General features: G+C 37.5%; 1 pseudogene; it reads right to left on the bottom strand.

Moving 5' to 3' along the window:
• Nucleotides 1-5,360: 5,360 nt before the first annotated feature.
• Nucleotides 5,361-7,461, bottom strand: LOC124507382 (2-iminobutanoate/2-iminopropanoate deaminase-like; annotated as a pseudogene).
• Between the last annotated feature and the right edge of the window lie 16,561 nt (nucleotides 7,462-24,022).

Below are 24,022 nucleotides of genomic sequence, written 5' to 3'. Positions count from 1 at the left end.
TAATTCAAGAAAGTTTTACAGAAATAAAAGAAGATATGAATCTATAGGTTGAAAAGGATCCATCTGTCCCAGGAAAAATTCACACAAAACATTTAACACCAAGGCATATTCTAAAAAATATTTGTACATCCAGATAAAAAGTTTGTCACTTATGGGTGCTTGGGTGGCTCAGTCGGTTAAGCATCTAACTTCAGCTCAGGTCATGATCTCACGGTTCGTGAGTTCAAGTCCCACATCGGATGAGCTTGTGCCCCACTTCAGTTGAGCCCCTCTTCTTTCTCTCTCTCTCTCAGTCTCTCTCACTCTCTCCTTCTCACTCTCTTTCTCTCTGCCCCTCACTCATTTGTGCCCTCTCTCTCTCAAAAAAAAAAAAAAATTGTCACTTATAAGTGGAGGCATCAGTGGGCAGATTAGGCTGACTCTAAGTTTCTCCACAGCCTGGGTCAATGCTAGAAGACAGTAATGTCTAAATTAGCTCAAAGAAAGAATAATTCAAGAACTTTAAATACAACCAAACTGTCTTTTAAGGACTAAGGCAAAAGATTGAAAAGCCTCAGCCTCCTACCTCCCATAAGTTTATCTTTAAAAATTACCAAAGGATAAATGTCAGCCAATCAAACATAACAGCATAAATTATTATATATAAAAAAGAAAGAGTGGCATGTATAGGACAGAGATTGAAACAATCATGGCAACTGTGATTAAAGAATAATATAAATGTTATAAATAATGGCAATGAAGAAATAATAATAATAAATGGAGAGGAGAAAGGAGAGTACAAGAGGCAGCTGATGACTTTCAGAAGAGACTCACTCTGGGGATTAGCCACAGCTAATGTGAATGAATCACCTTACCTGATATTATGCCCCCTTTCTGAAGGCAGCCCACATGCAATGGCTGGTCAGTGCAGAAATCTAAGGACCTAGTCCCCTCGACTTGATGTGTAACAACTCTGAGGAGCCTCCCCACTCCAGAGCTCCCATGGGATTGGCTGGGGCCTTGGCTGTGACTGCCTCTCAGCTCAATATTGTGGTGCAGTGGCCCTGCCAGGTATGCTATACAACTCAAGAAACTCTATGCTATTGGAGGTATTTGTGGTATTAAAAAAAAAAAAAAAAAAAAAAGACACCTGTGGTATTTGTGGCAAAACCATACAAGAGATTATACCGCTAAGGTTCTAAAGCAAAGCCTTGCCTTTTATGGCAGACAGTTATGTCTTTTGAAAGACAGCTCTTGGCATACTACTGGCCCTGTCAGAGATGGAGTGTCTGATCATAGCCTATCAGCTGACCAGACAGCCAAAACTGCCTATGATGAGCTGGCTTTGTCAGACCAACCAAGTCATGAGGCCAAGTGGAGCCATCAGCAATCCACTATAAAAGGAAATGGTACTAAGGGATCAGGCATGAGCAGGGCCAGAGAGAATATGTGAACTTCACAAGCGAGTGACCTGAACATCATGTCATCCCCATTGTGGCATCAATGCCTCTTCTTCAGCTCACACCTGTAGCCACATTGGGGCCAAGGGGTATTTGAGACCATCTTACTAAGGAGAAACAAAGCCTCGTTTTCATGTTGATCAGTTCAGTATATCAATACAAAGCCAAGAAGAGACTGCTGCCACATCACAGCCCTATGTGCGGCAGCCCTGAGAGGCAGCAGGGAATGACATCCTTCTCATGGACACAGCCTTGGGCACCACTCCTCACCACCCACTTTGTGAGGAAGGAGGAAGCCTAAAGTCAGAATACACATGGACTCGTGGTAGGTGACAAAACCTTCAGCTGGTTGAGGAAGAGCCTGGCAGGAAAACAATTGGGAGGTCAGAGGAAGAGACATGTGGATGCACTTATGGAATGAGTACAAAGTGTGTGAAGATCACTGAATCAGAGGTTGATGCCACCAGAGAACATCCACCACAAAAGAGCAAACACAAAGTAGACAGAATGACTCAACCAGCTGGCATCAGCTGGTCTCTCATTGCCACCTCAGGGCTGGCACAATAGGTACATGAAGAGAATCAGTGGTGGTAAGGAGTGGAGGTCACCAAGACCAGTCTGTCAACTGCTGCTTCTGAGTGAGTGTCCAACCTGCCAGTGACAGCAACCCACACTGAGCCCGATACAACACCATCCCTGAGACAATCAACCAGACACATTAGGGCAAGTTGAGTCTATTGGACCCTCTCCATCCTGGAGAAGGGTGGTTTAACCTTGTCTGTAATAGACGTATTCTGTCGATGGGTTTGCCTTTCCTACCCACAGAGCCTCATGCTCTGTTCCTGGGGCAGCCTCGACCATGACTATCAGCACAAGGATGTAAGGCCCACTCCTCCTGCCCCAAATTAGGACAACTCTGAATGGTCACCCCAGCCCCAGAGCACCCCCTCAAGGAGCAGATGAGGCCTTTGTTGTAACTGTAGCACAACTCAGGTTCTTCCTCTGCCAAGACCACTCTACTCCCACAGGTATTGATTCTAAAAACACTTCTCAATAAACCTAATGCACAAAAGGCTCCATCTCAGAGTGTACATCCTGGCGAACCTGCTTACAGTAGAGGACAAGGCTAGAGACAAAAATACCAGCCTAGGCCAAAGTGTATAAAGGGCCCTCTCCTATATACTATCCATTGCTGATCCAATCTAGGACTAATAGGCACATTCTAACAGGAGGTTCTCAATGATAAAACTGCTAATTCTGATTTCCGAGTTTCCAAAAAGGGATCCAGTGTTGATAGCCTTGAAGGTGCACCCAGGGTCTGGGCTTCTGAGTTAGAAAATTGGGATTTCAAAAGAGAACAAGCAGAGTATTGTTAAACTGACTAATACACTAAAAATAAAAAGGGTCATGTTTGCAGTCACAGGTACAACAATATAACTTGTGTTAAATAATATCATACGAAAAAATATGCCCTGTGTGAAATTTCTAAACAAACAGAACAGCTTCAACATGATAGCAAATATGAGAATACTGGTCTTCTGATTCAGAAAAATGAATTGTCTAGAGAGAAGCTTAATAAACCAGATTAAAGCTATAATATATCTGCAGTAGTTGTTTGTTGTCTAGCAATGCCTTCAGTGAATCCTGCGAAAATTTAAATATTGTTCTATAATAGAAAATTGCCAACTCTGGCCAAAGAGAGATCGAAATTTAGCTCCTACACCCTCTTTTTTCTCCCTTCTCTTTCTGTTTCTTCTCTCAGAGGTATTTTTTCCTGCCACTAAAGCCAAAAATTACCAAAACTAAAAACAAGCCCTTGAAGTCATATAAGGCTATTTAAAGCACCTGAAACAAGAGAGTGACTCTAACATGTCTTCCTTGAATTTGAATTTTTACAGATGCCATATTTAAAACTTCATATTAATCTATATCTCTATTCAGCTTACCAAATTGAGGTATCCAGCAATTAAATTTACTGTAATTATTATTTTATCACACTTGATTAAATGATTTTTATATATTTAAAAAAAAAACAGCCTGTACATATAAAGACCATGGACAAGTCCATATTGAAACATAACAAAATAATGTGCCAAAAGTGATAAAATAATAACTTGGGGCCCTAGAGAAAATAATTGTTCAAATTCAATAGTGGAAATACTGGCAATTCAATCAGAGAGTAGATAAGAGCCCTAGTGGCATTTAGTTTTCTCAATCAATATCCTAACAGTAAACAACTTTTATTTCCCTCCAGAATTCTTTACATTCTTGTTTGCTCATCAAAAGATCAGTGTCTGTTTATACTGGGTCTTATTTTTAAAACTGCCAGGATCAATTGAGAAAACACCATCTATAGTTTCTTTGGAACATGGGTGCCACATGCATTAGTAGTATTTCAGTAAAAGGAGTAGACAAGTCTCCCTTTTCGATTTCTGAGCATCCCTTTCCCAACACGCATAGCCAGACTGGCTCTATCACCACAGATCTTCTGCCTGCAAACTCAGAAGGAGACAGGAAGTGAGTCAAGTAACCTACATTGTTAAGAGCCAGGGAGGAAAAGAAAGAGCTTCAGAAGTATCTAGGTTTCACTTACGTCTTTCCAACATGATATAAAAAGTAAATCCTTCAGAAGAGGCAAAAAGGAAAAACACCTGGATGATCTGAGAACACGCATTTGGCTCCTAATTAGTCTCTTTGCAGGACATTTTGTTTTCTTTTCCACACATTCACTTCACCCAATCCAGATTCCCTTCCCTTGAGTGCTGGATGCAGCACTCAACCCTGTGGGCTGCCCTCATTTCTATCGTGTTACATAATGACAATTGCATGAAAACACAACCACACATTTTTACATCTACAAATTGCCTGATACTAAACAACTCTAGTCTGCTTTTGCAAAATTTCAGCTTTTATTTAGCTAAGCCAAAAGTAAAACAAATAAACAAATGTCCTATTTCTCTTAGGAAACTGCCTACTAGCAAAACTCTTCTGGTCAAATATATAAATTTTTGCTCCCAGAGGGCCAAGATAACACATGTGCCTATAAATAGCAGAGAAAGCTTTTCTGGAAAGTAATACATGAAAATGGGTTATGTCAAGATCCTTTCTTTCTGAGCCTTGCGTCAGCCCTGATGCATTTCCCCAAATGGCTGTGCTGCTGAGCCTGCTTATTTTCAAGTCAGTCTGGTCATTTTCAGCCACTACTTCTGCCAACAGAACAGAAGAAACAGAGAGGACTTTTGTAAGTAATCTTTTATCCTGAGCACTGCCAAGTCATTCTTTACTCAGGATAATACTGTTTTCTTGTAATTGCCCAGCCTGTTACAATAACGGAATATTATAAAACACTACCTTATTCATATTTTATTTAGCTGAAATTTTAGCTTGCCATTTCCCAATTCCAGAAACCAGTTTTAGCAGTAACCTCATACTCTTTCTTTGCATCCTGCCAACAAAGGCCAGTTCTTACTTGGGCTTCTGACTTGGACCAGTTGGTGACACGAACTTGGGAAGTGGGAGGCGGACCTCTCATCCCTGTTGCCTCAGATTACGCCAGCTTGACTGGCTCTCTGCCTAGGAGTCGCCAGGATGGCCAAAATGCAGATATGCTCCACTCTGTGACTCAGAAAATTCACTCCATTCATATAAAAATTAAAATACATAGAAAAAAAAGATCACTTCTCTATCACTGTTTAATTTACCTGCAAAGTTCCAGCCATACCAGTCATCAAACTCACTATGTTATGCACATTCAGCAAAAACCCCAAAAGATGCTTTCTTAAAATTATTGCTTTTCATGTTTCTATCTAATAAGCATTTTTTTCTCCAATATTTTTTAACAATAAAAATAAATTTAAAAATAAATTTAGAGAATTTTTTTTTTTTTTTTATGTACAGAGAATACACATATGTTCCCTCTGCCCTGTGGTATACTTTCCCCAATTAGCACCTTGCACTAGTGTGGTACACCTGACGAACCAATATCATTAACTAGAGTCTTTAGTTTACGTTAGGGTTCACTGTTTGTGAACATTCCATGGGTTATGACAAATGTATAACGCATGTACCCATCATTACCGTAGCGTGCTGCCCTAACAATGTCCTGTGCTCCACCTATTCATCCCTCTCCTACCTCCCCACCACTCCCCAGGCTCCTGGCAACCACTAATCTTTTTACTCTTTGCCTCTTCCAGATATCGTATAGTTGCAATCATACAGTATGTAGTCTTTTCAAACTGACTTCTTTGACTTAACAACATACATTTAAGGTTCCTCCATGTCTTTTTATGGCTTGATAGCTCATTTCTTTTTATTGAGGAATAATGTTCCATTCCTGAGAAGGCATCTATTTCTTCTCCTTCCTCCTCCTTCTTCATCATCATTGCTATATGCCAGGCATTATCCTAAGTGCTTTATACGCATTAATCCTTTCAACAACTTTATAAGATAGGTACTAGAAATATCCCCATTTTACAGATAAAACAGAGGAAATATTTCACAGAGGAAACAGGGCAGATAGCTTAAATAATTTGCCCGAGTCTACAATAGGATTTAAACTCAGGTAGTCTGGCTCTAGGGTCCCTGCCCTTAACCACTGTAATATACTGCTTCATGTAAAAGTGTCTACTATATTTTTTTCAGAGATGAATCTTGTTTTATTAATTCACAGAGCTATACTGAATATACAATTATATATAATTGAATTAGGTGTGCTCTTTATTATTTCTCAGGAAGAGTAGCTCCTCTTTCCTACATGTTAAACCCTCTTAGTTTTATTTACTTGAGTAACTATGTAATGAGTATCTTCTTACCTACATTCAGCAATATCAATGTGTAAAATTGGTGATAGTACTAGGTTCATCATCTAATCTTCAATTCACATTCAACTGCCCTATTATATAGTATTTCCACAAAAATTTCAGATATCTTAACCAAAACAATACTTTCCAACATCAGTTATAAAAAGTAAGATATTAATTTTACAAGCTTATAAAACTTCCAGACTGACTAACACTGGGCCTACTTATAGTCATGCTGTTGTGAGAAGTCCTTGGAGAGCTACTGCATCAATCCCAATACCACCTCCTTTGGGCAACGCAACAACCTGGTAGGCAAACCTAGCAGGAAACCTACTCCTGAAATACTGATATCGAAGTCATTTATCAGCCAGCAAAACAGTTGATTTTTAACTCATTAGTAGAGTTACAGCCTGCAAATTTCAGAATTTCACCCGTGTTTGCAAGAACTTGTTTAGCTTCTTCCACCACCCCTCCTGGAAAGCTCCAACTGAAGGTCCCATGCCTAGCTGTCCTAAATATAAATGGTCCTGTAGACTAAAAGAGCTTCACTGTAGGGAACAATGGCGCTGGGACTTTTGCTGCACTGATCATCCTTCTGATCAAAGATGACATGACTAATACTTTTCTTCTGCGGGCACCTCTGGGAGAAGAATCTGATACACCTCAACCTTCTCACCCTCTTAGCCAGTGGCAGGTATCCTTTGCCTAAGGCATCATTCTCCAATCTAAATATGTACATTTAGGGTACCTGGCTCAGTCTGAAAAGCATGCAACTCTTGATCTTGGAGGTGTGACTTTAAGCCCACATTGGGTGTAGAGATTACTTAAATATGGAAATTTATCATGGGGTTGCAATAACTACTTAGATAATGGAAAATAAGACTAGTCCAGATCATTTACAGCTTAATGTTTAACTTCCATATTATGAAATCAATGTATACTTAATAGGGACCAGAGTAAAAGCAGGGGAAAATTCTGTCCAGGAATGACTACTTCTTCACTCCATCACCCCAGAGAAGTATAAGTTCATTTTTCAGCAACTTGATTTCTCACTGGATTAAGGATCCTGAGGAGTGAGACCTAAGAAAAGAGTTAAGAATTTGTGAGAACTGAGGGAGGGAGTTAAGATGGCAGAGCAGCAGGAGACCCCGAGCCTGTCACATTCCTGAAACACAGCTAAATCAACACCAAACCATTTTGAACACCTAGGAAATTGATCTGAGGATTAACACAACAAACTGCAAAACTTGAGCCACAGAACTTGGCAGGTACACGGTGTGGAGAGGTGAACTGAGGGAGAGAAAAGTTGTGGAGGGTAGGGAACTGTTAGTGCAGAGAGAGAACAGAGAAAGAGAAAGAGGGAGAGTGCGGTGCATCGGGATCATGCAAGAAAAGCACTCCCCCAAAAAGTAGAGAGAGAGAGGAAGAGTGAAAACATTCACAGGGGACTGAACAAGAATTCTGTTCCCCAAAACCATTGGCAGGAAGACAGCTTGGATACAGACAAAGTAGAGGCAGGAGTAGAGGAAGCCTGAGACAAAGGAGAGGTGCTTGATCACAGGTCAGTGAGAGTGCAAATTTCCTGCTCCCTAGAGCTGGATGAAGCCATTTCCACCTCTCCCACGCATGTGCATGTGCACCACACTGATCCACCCCAATAAGCTAAGCAGCGCCACCTAGTGGAGAATGGAGCCCTTACACCAAGCTCCATCCAACTGCACCCTCCAACCATATCCCCTAGAAGACGACCAAAGTCACTCCACCTCCTTAGTGTACAGACTATAGAAGGCTTCATAGTTTCAGGTCGAGGGGAAACTGGATGTAACTTCATTTGGGTTTCATTCTGTTTGCTGGTTCATTTATTTACTCATTTTCTTTGCTTCTGTTTTTGCTTGATTTTTTTTTTCTTTCTTTCTTTTCTTTTCTTCCTCATTCTTGGATACAGAAAGAGAAAATTTGTTTTTATTTTTATTCTTTTACTTTATTTTTTAAATTATTCTATTTCATTTTCTTTTAGTTTATATTTTATTATATAAGTTTAAAAATTTTTTAAATGTTTCCTTATCTTTTTTTTCTTTCTCTCCCCTTTTTCCTCTGTTCTTTCAAGCTTCTTTCAAAAACCAAAGCACCTCTAGGATCTACCTTCCTTTATTTGACTTTTTGTTTTGTTTTTAATTTTTAATTTTCATCTTTTACTTTATTAATTTTATTCTTCCTCCAAAATGACAAAACAAAGGAATTTGTCCCAAAAGAAAGAACAGGAACAAATGACAGCCAAGGGCTTAATCAACACAGATATAAGCAAGCTGTATGAACAAGAATTTAGAACCACAAAAATAGGAATACTAGCTAGGGTTGAAAACAGCGCAGAATTCCTTTCTGTGCAGATAAAAGAAATAAAATCTAGTCAGGACAAAATTAAAAATGCTATAACCAAGATGCAATCACAAATGGATGCCACGACAGCAAGGATGGATGAAGCAGAGCAGCAAATCAGTGATATACAAGATAAAATTATGGAGAATAATGAAACATAAAAATAAAGAGGTAAACAAAGGCAAAAGATCACAATACAAGACTCAGAGAACTCAGTGACTTATTAAAAAGGAATAACATCCAAATCAGAGGAGTCCCAGAAGATGAAGAGAGAGAAAAAAGGGCAGAAGGTTTATGTGAGCAAATTACAGCAGAACACTTTCTTAATCTGGGGAAGGACACAGACATCAAAATTCAAGAGGCACAGAAAACTCCATTAGATTTAAAAAAAAAAAAAAAACCACCACCATGGCATAGCATAGTCAATTCACAAAATACACAGACAAGGAAAGGTTATGAAAACAGCAAAGGAAAAAAAAGTCCTTAACCTGTAAGGGAAGACAGACCACATTCACAGCAGACCTATTCACAGAAATTTGGCAAGCCAAAAGGAGTAGCAGGATATATTCAACGTGCTGATTCGGAAAAATATGCACCCAAGAATTCTTTATCCAGCAAGGCTGTCATTCAAAATAGGAGAGATAAAGAGTTTCCCAAACAAAAACTAAAGGAGTTTGTGAGTTTGTGACCACTAAACCAGCCCTGCAAGAAATTTTGAGTGGAGAAAAGCAAAAAAAAAAAAAGAAAAAAAAAAAAAAAAGACCAAAAGCAACAAAGACTAGAAAGGACCAGAGAACATCACCAGAAACAATTCAACAGGCAATACAATGGCAATAAATTCATCAATTTCAGTACTCACTCGAAATGTCAATGGACAAAACACTCCAATCAAAAGACATAGGGTACCAGAATGGATAAGAAAACAAGACCCATCTATATGCCATTTGTAAGAGACTCATTTTGACCTAAAGACACAGACAGACAGAAAGTAAGGGGATAGAAAATCATCTGTCATGCTAACAGTCATCAGAAGAAAGCTGGAGTAGCCATACTTACAACAGACAAAATAGATTTTAAAATTAAAACTGTAACAAGAAATGAAGAAGGGCATTATATTACAATTAAGGGGTCTATCCACCAAGATATAACAATTGTAACCTTTATGCCCCCAACGTGGAACACCCAAATGTATAAGTCAATTAATAACAACAGAAAGAAACTCATTGATATTAATACCATAATAGTGGGGGGCTTCAACACCCCACTTACAACAATGGACAGATCATCTAAACAGAAAATCAACAAGGAAACAATGACTTTGAATGATACACTGGACCAGATGTACTTAACAGATATATTCAGAACATGTCATCCTAAAGCAGCAGAATACACATTCTTTTCAACTGCACATGGAACATTCTCCAGAACAGATCACATAGTAGGTCACAAATCAGTACTCAACAAGCACAAAAAGATCAAGAGCATACCTTGCATATATTCAGATCACAATGCTATGAAACTTGAAATCAACCACAAGAAAAAATTTGGAAAGACCATGAATACTTGGAGATTAAAGAACATTCTACTAAAGAAAAAATGGGTTAACCAAGAAAGTAAAAAGAAAATTAAAAAGTACATGGAAGCCAATGAAAATGAAAACACAACAGCCCCAAACCTCTGGGATGCAACAAAGGCAGTCATAAGAGGGAAGTATATAGCAATCCAGGCCATCCTAAAGAAGGAAGAAAGGTCCCAGACACACAACCTAAACTTCCGCCTAAAAGAAATGGAAAAAGAACAGCAAATAAAACCCAAAACCAGCAGAAGATGGGAAAACAATAAAGATTAGAGCAGAAATCAATGATATTGAAATTTAAAAAAAAACAAACAAAACAGGAGTAAACCAAAACAATGAAAACAGGAGCTGGTTCTTTGAAAGAATTAACAAAACAGATAAACCTCTAAACAGATTGATCAAAAAGAAAAAGGAAAGGACCAAATAAATAAAATCATAAATGAAGGAGGAGAGATCACAACCAACACCCCAGAAACACAAACAATAAGAGAATATTATGAGCAAGTATATAACAAATTGGGCAATCTGGAAGAAATTGACAAATTCCTAGAAACATATAAACTACCAAAACTGAAACAGGAAGAAATAGAAAAATTTGAACACCCCTTAACCAGTAAAGTTGAATCAGTAATCAAAAATCTCTCAACAACCAAGAGTCCAGGGCTTTCCACAGGAATTCTACCCAACATATAAAAAAGAATTAACACCTATTCTTTTGAAGCTGTTCCAAAAAAATGAAAATGGAAGGAAAACTTCCAAACTCATTCTACAAGGCATTACCTCAATTCCAAAAACAAAGACCCCACTAAAAAGGAGAAGTACAGACCAATTTCCCTGATGAACATGGATGTAAAAATCCTCAACAAGATACTCACCAACCAAATCCAACAATACATTAAAGGAATTATTCACCACAACCAAGTGCGATTTATACCTGGGATGCAGGGCTGGCTCAGTATCTGCAAATTAATCAATGTGATACATCGTATTAATAAAAGAAAGGGTAAGAACCACATAAACCTCTTAATAAATGTAGACAAAGCATTTGACAAAATACAGCATCTTTTCTTGATAAAAACCCTCAAGAAAGTAGGGATAGAAGGATCATACCTCAAGATCTTAGAAGCCATATATGAAAGACCCACCGCTAATGTCATCCTCAATAGGGAAAAACTGAGAGCTTTCCCCATAAGGTCGGAACACAACAAGGATATCCACTTTTCACCACTGTTATTCAACATTGTATTGGAAGTCCCAGCCTCAGCAATCAGACAACACAAAAAAATAGAAGGCATCCACATCCACAAGGAGGAAGTCAAACTTTCACTCTTCACAGACAACGTGATACTATATGTGGAGAACCCAAAAGATTCCACCCAAAAACTGCTAGAACTGATCCATGAATTCAGCAGTCATGGGATATAAAATCAATGTACAGAAATCGGTTGCATTTTATACACCAATAATGAAGCAACAGAAAGAGAAATCAAGGAATGGATCCCATTTACAATTGCACCAAAAACCATAAAATACCTAGGAATAAATCTAACCTAAGAGGTAAAAAATCTATACACTGAAAACTATAGAGAGTTTACGAAAGAAATTGAAGAAGACACAAAAAAATGGAAACACATTCCATGCTCCTGGATAGGAAGAAAAAATATTGTTAAAATGGCGATACTACCCAAAGCAATCTACATATTCAATGCAATCCCTATCAAATAACACCAGCATTCTTCACAGAGCTAGAGCAAACAATCCTAAAACTTGTATGGGACCAGAAAAGACACCGAATAGCCAAAGCAATCTTGAAAAATAAAACCAACGCTGGAGGCATCACAATTCTGGACTCCAAGCTGTTATTACAAAGCTATAATCATCAAGACAGTATGGTACTGGCATAAAAAACAGACACTCAGATCAATGGAACGGAACAGAGAACCTAGAAATACACCCACAAATGTATGGTCAACTAATCTTTGATGAAGCAGGAAAGAATATCCAATGGAATAAAGACAGTCTCTGCAGCACATGGTGCTGGGAAAACGGGACAACCACATGGCGAAGAATTTACTTGGACCGTTTTCTTACACCATATACAAAAAAATAAACTCAAAATGGATGAAACACCTAACCATAAGACAGGAATCCACCCAAATCCCAGAGAAAACAGGCAACAACCTCTTTGAGCCTCAGCCGCAGCAACTTCTTACTTGCCATGTTTCCAGAGGCAAGGGAAACAAAAGCAAAAATGAACTATTGGGACCCCATCAACATAAAAATCTTCTGCAGAGCAAAGGAAACAATCAGCAAAACTAAAAGGCAACTGATGGAATGGGAGAAAATATTTGCAAACGGCATATCAGATAAAGGGTTGGTATCCAAAATCTATAAAGAATTTATCAAATTCAACACCCAAAAAAACAATCCAGTGAAGAAGTAGCAAAAGACATGAACAGACAATTTCCCAAAGACATCCAATGGCTAACAGACACATGAAAAATACTCAGAATCACTCATCATCAGGGAAATGCAAATCAAAACCACAATGAGATGCCACTTCACACCTGTCAGAATGGCTAAAATTAACAACTCAGGCAACAACAGATGTTGGCGAGGATGTGGAGAAAGAGGATCTCTCTTGCATTGTTGGTGGGAATGTAAACTGGTGCAACCACTCTGGAAAACAGTATGTAAGTTCCCCCAAAATTAAAAATAGAACTACCCTACAACCCAGCAATTACACTACTACATCTTTATCCAAAGGATACAAGAGTGCTGTTTCAAAGGGGCACATGCACCCCAATTATAGCAGCACTACTGACAACAGCCAAAGTATGGAGAGTCCAAATGTCCATCAACTGATGAATGGATAAAGATGTGATATATATGCACAATGGAATATTACTCACTGATCAAAAAGAATGAAATCTTGCCATTTGCAACAACATGGATGGAACTAGAGTGTATTATCCTAAGCGAAATAGAGAAAGACAAATAATACTAAATGAACATAAGGGAAGGGAAGCAAAAGTAATATAAAACAGAGAGAGGAAAAAACTATAAGAGACTCTTAAATACAGAGAACAAATTGAGGGTAGTTGGCAGGGTGTTGGATCAGGGGAAGGGCCAAACGGGTGAGGGACATTAAGAAAGAAACTTGTTGGAATGAGTCCTGGGTGTGATATGTAAGTGATGAATCACTAAATTCTACTCCTGAAATTATTATTACACAGTATGTTAACTAACTTAAATTTAAAAAGTAAAAATAGTAGAATTTGCAAGAATTGACAGACACACAATGACGAAATGCAGTCTGGGTCCTCAGACAAATTACTACTAATGAAGAGTTGGCTGATCTCACTGTTTGGGCTCTCTAGAACAATTTGATCTCCACAGTTTGTTTGCTCTACCAAGTTCATGGCTGGTAATACACACTGCTCATTAGAATGATGAGGAACTAAAGGAACAAAATCACAGAGACCAATTCCGGATGATAAAGTAATTCAAGAATACACCCCATTTGGATTAGTTAAGATATAAATACAACTATCACTCTTTTACCCAATACACAATGAACGTTATTTCTAGAAATAACTGATACAAAACCTGACCATGACTATAAACTGTAAACTTCTCATGAGGGAATTTAGATCTGCAAAATAAAATTTTCTTATTAAAAAAAAAGAAAAAAGGATTTAGGAATTTGGACTTGACAGAAATTATGACTGCAAAAGATAATGATAGAGCAATTAGGCAAGAAAAAGAAAGGGAAGACATCCAGGTTGGAAAAGAGTATAACTATTTCTATTTGCAGATGGCATGATTTTATGTATAGAACACCCTAAATAATTTACACCTAAAACCTAATAGAGCTAATAAAGAAGTTCAAAATTGAAGACACAAGATTCTCAGCAAAGCGGTTACAAGGAAATATACCTCAACACAATAAAAGTCATATGCGATAAACCCACAGCTAACAAGATATTAAGTGGTGAAAAGCTGAAAGCTTTTCCTCTAAGATCAGGAACAAGACAAAGATGTCCACTCTCACCAGTTTTATCCAACATATTACTGGAAGTCCCAGCCAGAACAATCAGACAACAAAAAGAAATAAAATGTATTCAAATTGGTAAGGAAGAAACAAAACTGTCACTACTTGCAGATGACATGATAGTATGTATAGAAAATTCTAAAAACTCCACCAAAATGCTATTAGAACTAATCAATGACTTAGTAAAGTTGTAGGAAACAAAATTAATATACAGAAATATGTTGCATTTCTATATACTAATAACAAACTAGCAGCAGCAAGGGAAATTAAGGAACAATCCCATTTACAATTGCATAAAAAAAAACACAAAAACTAGGAATTAACTTAGCCAAGGATGTGAAAGACCTGTACACTGAAAACTATAAGACATTCATGAAAGAAATTGAAGACAACATAAATCAATGGAAAGCTATACCATGCTCATGGATTGGAAGAATTATTATTGCTAAAATGTCCGTATTGGCCAAAGCAATCTAGAGCTTGAATACGATCCCTATCAAAACACCTAAGGTATTTTTCACAGAATTGGAACAAATCATCCTAAAATTTGTATGGAACCACCCACCCACCCACACCCCCCACACAAAACAAAATGAAAACCAAAGCAAACTTTAGAAAAAAGAACAAAGCTAGAGGTATCATATCATAGTCCCAAATTTCAAACTATACTACAAAACTATAGTAATCAAATCATTATGGTACTGGCACAGAAACAGATGCAGAGATCAATGAAACAGAACAGAGGGCCCAGAAATAAACTCATGCTTATATGGTCAATTAATCTATGACAAAGGAGGCAAGAATATACAGTAGGGAAAGGGCAATCTCTTCAATAAATGGTGCTGGGAAAACTGGAGAGCTATATGCAAAAGAATGAAACTGAAATGCTTTCTTACACTGTACACAAAAATAAATAAAAAATGGATTAAAGACCCTAAATGTAACACCTGAAATCATAAAACTCCTAAAAGAAAATATAGGCAGTAAACTCTTAGACATTTGTCCTAGCAATATTTTTTGGATCATTTCAGACAAGGGCAACCAAAGAAAAATAAACAATTGGAACTACAAAAAGTTTTCCCAGAGCACAGGAACCCATCATCAAAATGAAAAGGCAACCCATGGAATGAGAGAAAATACTTGCAAATCACATATCTGGTAAGGGTTAATATCCTAAAAACATAAACTCATATAACTCAACAGAGGGGCAGAGGATCTGAATAGAAATTTTTCCAAAGAAGACATCCAAATGACCAACAGAATGAACATGAAAAGATGTTCAACATTACTGATCATGAGGGAAATGCAAATCAAAACCACAATGAGATACCACCTCCCACCTGTTAAAATGGCTATAATTAAGAAGACAAGAGATAACAAGTGTTGGAAGAATGTGGACAAAAAGGAACCCTCATGCATTGTTGGTGGAAATGCAAACTGGTGCAGCCAGTCTGGAAAACAGACTGGAGGCACCACGAAAAATTAAAAATAGAACTACCATATGATCCAGCAATTCCACTTCTGGGTATGCATCCAAAGGAAACAAAAACAATAACTCGAAGAGATATATTCACCCCCATGCTCAGCATTATTTATAATAACTAAGACACAGAAAGAACCTAAGTGCTATCAATAAATGAATTGCTAAAGAAAGTGTGGAAAATATATTTACATACAAACATTGGAATATTATTCAGCTATAAAAAAGGAAATCCTGCCATTTCTAACAAAATGGATGGACCTAGAAGGTATTATGCTAAGTGAAACAAGCCAGAGAAAGACAGATACACCATGATCTCACTTATATGTGGCATCGAAAAAACAACAAACTTTATATACAGAGAACAGATTGATGGTTTGCAGAAGAAGGGTGAAGATAAAAAGGTACAATCTTCCAGTTACAAAATAAATAAATCCTGGGGATGTAATAATCAGTGGTGACTACAGTTAATAACACTGCATTGTATATTTGAATGCTGCTGAAAGAGCACATCTTAAAAGTTCTCACCACAAGAAATAAATGTTTTGTAATTATGTGTGGTGACAGATATTAACTAGATTTACTGTGGTGATCACTTCACAATATACACATATATTGAATCATTATGTTGTACACCTGAAATTAATGTTACATGTCAATTATCTCATTATAAAAAGTTATTATTATGTTAGTTTTGATAATACTTTGGCTATGCAGGACCCATGTTATTTTTAAGAAGTATTTAGAGGTAAATGTTAAAATGTCTACATCTTGCTTTAAAATACTTCAATATAAACATAGAGTTTTGAAAAACAGGAAGATCAGTTACAAAAACAGTTGTAAAAATGTGAGTTTAATAAATGGTTCAATTTTCAAAAATCATGCTTTAATGTCAAGAATTATGTTTAACTGGACAAAAAGTTGCATGGATGAGAAGCTTTAATCTCAAGAGGCCTCCCTTTCACTGCCCCACTCCCACACACACAAAATGCTAAATAAAAATTTCTCTAAAGTGTCAACTTTAAATGACCCCCTCATATAATTTTAGAGGCACTTTTAGGTTTGTTATACCAATGCTCAGAATCACTAGAGACAGGGATTCGAAGATCTGAAATTATAACAAACTATTCCAGAATAATCACAACTCAGACAACATGGAATGTTGGTTTTCATACTGTTGTCTTTATTGCAGGTGCTTCATACCCTCCATGGAAATTATGCCCTTTGTACAGTAATGAACATCCTTCATTCTAAGCACATATCTAACAAATAAGGAAGCAAAGATCAATGTTTGGGAGAGAGGAATTAAACTTCAGTTAATGCCTAACAACTAGTCTCATCATATGATTTTATAAATTGCTGTGGCTGACAGTGCTGGTCACTGGGAATAATGTAAAGGCTACTAACGAAAAGCAGTAAAGGCTTAGATTCTCGGGGATATAAAATCAACCCCATTAAGACACAAATACATTAGACCTACAGAGTACACATTTGTTCTCTTCAGGGAGCTTACAGCAAAGAAAAAAAATATTGCGGACATATGATCAATACACAAAAATCACGTGTAGCAATGAATCACCTATGAAATTAAGAGACCAATTCCTGGGGCACCTGGGTGGCTCAGTCGGTTGAGCATCCGACTTCCAGTCAGGTCATGAGCTCACGATTCATGGGTTTGAGCCCCACACAGGGCTCTCTGCTGTCAGTCCAAGGCCCACTTCAGATCCTCTGTCTTCCTCTCTGTCTGCCCTTCCCCTGCTCTCTCTCAAAAATAAATAAACAGTAATATTTTTTTTAAGAGAGAACAATTCCGTTTACAACAGCCTCAAAAACAGTAACATACCTAGGTAATAAAGTTAAAGAGAAGTGCAAGACTTGTACACTACAAAGAAAAGAAAAACTATGAAACATTGTTGAAAGAAATTAAAGAGGATGCAGAAAAATAAAGTCATCCCATGTTCATGGGTTGGAAGATTCAATATTATTAAAATGGGGATACTTCCCAAAGCAATCCACAAATTCCATGCAATCTCTATCACAGTTTCAACTTTCTTTTTGTTCGTCAGAACAAGTTGATGTTAAAAATCATATGGAAATGCAAAGGACCCAGAATAGCCCAATCTAAAAAAACAAGAACATTGGAGGATTCATACTTCTTGATTTCAATACTTACTGCAACGTTACAGCAATCAAGACAGTGAAGTGTTGGCATTAAGGCTAGACTTACAGATCAATGCAATAGAATTGCAAGTCTGGAAATATATATATATATATATATATATATATATATATGATTATATATATATATATATATATGTCATAATATATATGACAAATTGATTTTTGACAAGGGTGCCAAGACCATTCAACAAATGGTGCCAAGATAACTGGATATCACCATGCAAAATAATAAATTTGGACCCCTTCCTCACACTATATATAAAAATTAATTCAAATGAATCAAAGACCTAAATGTGAAAGCTAAAAGTATAAAATTTGGAGAAGAAAACATAGATGTAAATCTTTGTTAATCAGTCAGGACCAATAGGAGATGATAAACAACCAGACAGACTAACAGACCGATCAATCAATAGAGATAGATAAACAGATGATGTATGGATACATACATACATACATACACACATACATAGACAGACAGACACAGCATAGAGACTGACTTATTTTAAGAAACTTCCTCAACTGACTGTGGGGATCTGGAAAGTCTGAAATGTGTAGGCCAGACTGGCAGGCTGGAAATTGAGGCAGGACTTGATGCAGAATTTATTCTCCACCAGGAAACCTCAGGTGTTTCTCTTAAGGCCTTCAACTGATTGGAGGAGCCTACTCGCATTATTGAGAGCAGTCTCCTTTACTTAAAGCCAGCTGATTGTAGATATTGTCTGTATCTGCGTCTACATCCATAAAGTATTTTAACAGGTATCCTAGATTAATGTCTGATTAAATAACTGGTTACTATAGACTAGCCAAGTTGACAACATAAAACTAGCCATCATAATGACTTTAGACTAAGCAATGATTACTTAGATGCACCAAAGTACAAGGAACCAAAGAAAAAAATAGAAAAATTGGACTGCATAAAAATTAAAAACTTTTGTGCATCAAAGAATACTGTCAAGAGAGTAAAGAGACAACACAAAGAATGGGTTGCAAACCAGGTATCTGATAAGGGTCTACTACCCAGAATATATAACATTTCTTACATCTCAACAATAAAACAACAAAGGACACAATTTTAACAAGAGGCAAAGGACTTGAACAGACATTTCTCTAAAGAAAATAAACAAATAGCCAACAATCTTGTAAAAAGAGGCTTAGCATCATTAGTGATTAGTAAACACAATGAAATACCACTTTATACCCATTAGCATTGCTAGAATCAAAAACAGTGTGTTGACAAGGATGTGGAGAAATCAGAACCCTCACACTCTGCTGGTAGAGATGTAAAATGACACCACTTCAGAAAACACCCAGGCAGTTCTTCAAATGATTAAACACGGCTACCATATGACTCAGCAATTCTACTCCTAGGTGTCAACCCAAGAGAAATGAAAACATATGTCCATGCAAAAGCTTATACACAAAAAATTAATTTAAAAACAAAATGAAACAAAATCTTCAATCCAGGCTAGAACACAATTATTTAGAAAGTGAGCTGATAGCAAAGTTCTGGAAGTCACTGTGGGGTTTTTATTTGCCTTTTACTCTTTGTTCAGAGACAATTCAGAAAACTAGTATATTTGGTAACAACAGGTAATTTTCAGTGGCTAAAATATTTTCTGATATGAAGGTGACTCATGATATCACTACTCCCCATCTGTGATTCTAGCAAGATACACCTTCAACATAGCTGACTCTTGACAAGTAGCTGAGTTCTTCCCTGCCCAGGGAACACATCTAAACGCATTGGTAATCGAATACTTAGAACCATCATTATTACATGAGAAATGATTCTCAAAAGAAATGGTCTCAAAATTAGAGAACAGTCATATTCATCCGTGAGTGTGGACAGGAAGGCCACAAATAAAATAACAATACAACCTCAGAAAGAGAAATGTCTGTAGTGCTTGGAATGTTTTAAGAGGCATTCCACCTAACCCCACATTATGTGTTGAAGTTCAGAACTAGAGAGAAAGAAATTAAAATAAAGATCATCCAAGGGGTGCTTGAATGGCTCGGTCGGTTGAGCATCTGACTTCAGCTCAGCTCCTGATCTCAAGAAGGCTCATGAGTTCAAGCCTCGTGTAGGGCTCTGCACTGGATAGCTCAGAGCCTGGAGCCTGCTTCAGATCCTGTCTCCCTCTTTCTCTGCCCCTCCCCAGCTCATGCTCTGTCTCTCTGTCCCTCTCAAAGATAAACATTAAAAAATAATAATAGTAAAGTTCTTAAACCTACTAGAAAGAAATCTCCTTTGTTTTGCAAAAACAAAAATCTGGGGTGGAATCACCCCCTACACCACCACCCCCAAACACATACAAACACACATGCTTTGACAGTCTGCAGAGCTCAAGTATGGGGCTGGAGAAGAACACCAGAGGAATTTAACAGCAGAGGGCCAGAAAAGTAAGCAAGAAGGGAGAATTCAGAAAGAGAATCAGCACACTCTGTAGTGTGCTCCTCTGTAGAGAGCAAGAGAATGAGCTTAAGCACCCAAACATAGTTTACATTTCCTACTCAATAGCGTCTGCTATATGCTAAAGACACTTCCGTTACTTTTCCCCAGATTACTGTATATTAGACCCTTTGGTACTGAAAGTTTGGCCCACCAATGAAAGGACATGAGTGGGAGTTAAGAAATACTGAACCTTAGGCCCTATCTCAAAGGTACTGAATTAAATTCTGTATTTTGTTAAACCCCCCCCCCAAAATGCCATTAAAATCTGAGTTTTGGTCTAACACTACTAAATTAAATCCTTTCCAGACTGCACACTATATGCAAATAAAACTATTATTCTGTGTGCCCCCACAGGACCAGCAAGACTTAACACATTGTAAAGCATTCTATGATACTTAGAGCACACACTGTAAATGACTGAAAAATCAATGAACTTGGCTCTGAAAACATCTCAGAACTTCCCTACTCCAACTTCCTTTTCATGGGTGAGGAAACTACTCCAGAACATGTAGGCTGTCTAAAGTCTATGTTATTTTTAAATGACAATACAACCCTTTAACAATTCACAGGTTGTCAAACACCAGGATGAGCAAACCAATACTTAGGTATGGTTTCTATTCTCTTTAAAGGATATGCTATCAATCATAATATACATAGATGTTCAAGAACCTTAGGAGTCCCAAGGATAGGTGCTTTTTATGAACGTCTCCCAAATGACAACACTTCACCACTTCTCTTGGTATTTGCCACTAGACAAGTTGCCTATTTGCCAACCGCTAAGCCCTAGTAGATTGTAACCATAAGACACTGTGTGACGCTCACCACTGTATACATGCCAGGTGGACTGTAGGAACCGAATACACTTCTGTTGAATTAATGAATATAACTAACCAAATAAAATCAACTGATCAAAATCAGACAACTGTTACTGGTAAAGCCAGTATTAAAAGCCAGTCTTTTAACACCTAGCAGGGGAATTAGGAGCAAATATTAACTTAATCCACATTTTAACTTTGCTTCATAAAAACCAATTGAATAATCATTTACTAAGGTTCTAACCTTTCCAGGATTATATTATATACAACCGCAGAAGGCAAGGTTTAGTAAGAGGAAAGCCCTACTCTTGAGATCTGCTTCAACATACCACATAATGACATTTACTACAAGTAGACTTTTCTGCAGGGGGTAGGTGGAGTCCACAACTCAAGGGACTTCACTGGGATTACATTCACAAGTGAAGATGATTAGTGGAAGAGGTAAATTCAAAATATAGTTTCATTTTCCTTTAATCCCATTCCTTAGCACATACATAGGTTTTATGGTAGGTTGCATATATGAAATTTTCTACTGGAATGCAGTCGAAATAGTGGGGCTTTCAGCCCAAGTTATGCAAGCTTTCTTTTGCGCTACAGGTAAGTTACCTCTTTCCAATGGATGTCATCATGGAGACCTGTTGCTGGGGCCGAAGCAACTGTGCCCATCCAGAGGTGGATCCACCAGGCCTACTACACCCAAATGCAGAAGAGGGAAGTGTTAGGGGTGCCAGGCATGCCTGACTCTTGGTTCCAGCTGAGGTTATGATCTAGCAGTTTCATGCGTTCGAGCCCCGAGTCGATCTCTGCACTGGCAGCATGGAGCCTGCTTGGCATTCTCTCTCTCTCCCTCTCTCTCTGCCCCTTCCCCCACTCGCCCTGTCTCTGTCTCTCTCAAAATAATTAAACTAAAATAAAATTAAAAATAAACTCATCCAGAATGCACAAGCAGGTTAAATGAAGTCTACATAACCTCATATAACATCTTGAAAAATCAGCCCACACTTTACATAGTAGAGACTTGATGCAAATGCATATTTTAACATCATTTAAGATTTGACGCTCTTAGATTAATAACATTATTAAATGCTAGCTGGCATTTATTGATCACTCTATATCAGACTGTAATTAAAACATTCATATTATTTGATGAAACCACAACTCTGGGTAAACATGGACTTTACGGAAGAAACTGAAGGCAGTTAAAGAGGCTGACTGGCCCAAAGTCATAGGGCATATGGCAAAATGGTATTTGCCCCAGGACTTGTACTAGCTTCCTCTCTACTGTTCTTTGTTATCAATATTACTATTCTGTTCCCCCTAGAACCTTATTGCTAATGGGCACTCAGGCTCTCTCCATGCAGATGTGATCACTCACTCAAAAACCAATAGTTGCAATAGTTGACCATAATTTAAATGTATGTGTCACCTCAATATTATCATCGGGATCCACGTACTTAGTAAGTAGCATTTCACAAGGATTTAACCCAGGGAAGTCTTGAAAGTAACTTCCCTAATGCGTTTGGTAAACAGAACTCAATAAAGTTTTCATCACATAAAACGTTACCTCATTTCTGGCAGTCATGATTCCAACAATTTGTAATCCAAATAAATAATTCTAACATTTCTTTGCAGCCCAATTCGTTTGTTTTCAAAAGGTGGTATTTTTAATGATCTTAAGTATCTCAAATTAGAAAACATCCAATTCTTTATTTTTAGTTTCAAAAAATATACTTTGGAGGTATGTCATTTAAAACTCAAATAATTTAATTATTAGAATAGATTTATAAATAACTTTACACATTTATTATTGGGATGATCATGACCACCATATTTGGATGCTTGGACATCAAGCCTCAGAAGTAAAGCCAAAAACCTCAACACATGAGGACAAAGGAGGACAACAGTGATAGGCTGAGAAAAAGACCTACAAATCAGAGTGGTAAAGAAGTTAGGAGAGGATTCAGGTGAAGGAAACAGGATTACAAACATTAACAGAGGTGATAAACAAAGAGCACGTGGTAGGAAGGAGGCCATAACAAGTGGTTCAAGCTGGTGAAGCAATCTCCCAAGAGTATTCTTCAAATTCATGGTTAGTTTTGACGTCAAAGGAAGAAGATGGAAGGGATCACAACCAGGAAGATGGGGAAAACTGAAAGTGCCTAAAGCAGCTGAAAGGAAACACCCAGTCAACAGGACAGAACAAAATTGGTCACAAGAAGAACAAACGTGACCATGGACTGTGAAAAGGAAGATTCCCCAGAGAATGATGGTAGAGTAGTCAAAACAGAAAGGGAGGGGCCTCTTTTAACTGCAGTTTATATTCTAAACCAATAAACATATTCAGCACCCCTTACAACTGAGCTTGGGGATCGCACCATTTAGCTTGAAGACACCTTGATTAAAATGTGTTACCCTAAATTAAAATGTTATCAATATATCAAGTTATCTATCATCACCGATCATAAATAATTTTCCTTCCTATGCAGGACCACACTGACAGCAAAGTGAATATCATTCTAATACTTCATAATCAAAGGTTTAAGACAACTGTGAGTCTCAAAGTACACTCAGGAGTTTTAGTTCTTTTCAAACTGTCTGGCTAATAGAAAAAAATAATGGACTTAATACAGAACTGTATTTACATCAAATGAAGGTCAGATCACATAGCAAGGATGTTTCTGTGGCAATCTGGCAAGAGAAAAAAAGGTAAGAAAATTTGAGGTCGAGCAGCACACCACAGTATACACATGGAAGAAAGAAGAAAACAGAAAAGAAAAAAAAGACAGAAAAAGGCAAGAGATAACACCAATATATACATTTCAAGCAGATTAAATAAAACATCCTCAATTC

The sequence above is a fragment of the Lynx rufus genome, unplaced genomic scaffold (assembly GCF_022079265.1).
Source record: "Lynx rufus isolate CCGP_SWC_20201006 ecotype Redwood Valley unplaced genomic scaffold, mLynRuf1.p SCAF_12, whole genome shotgun sequence".
Classification (NCBI taxonomy): Eukaryota; Metazoa; Chordata; class Mammalia; order Carnivora; family Felidae; genus Lynx; species Lynx rufus.
This window is presented reverse-complemented; position numbering and strand designations above follow the sequence as displayed.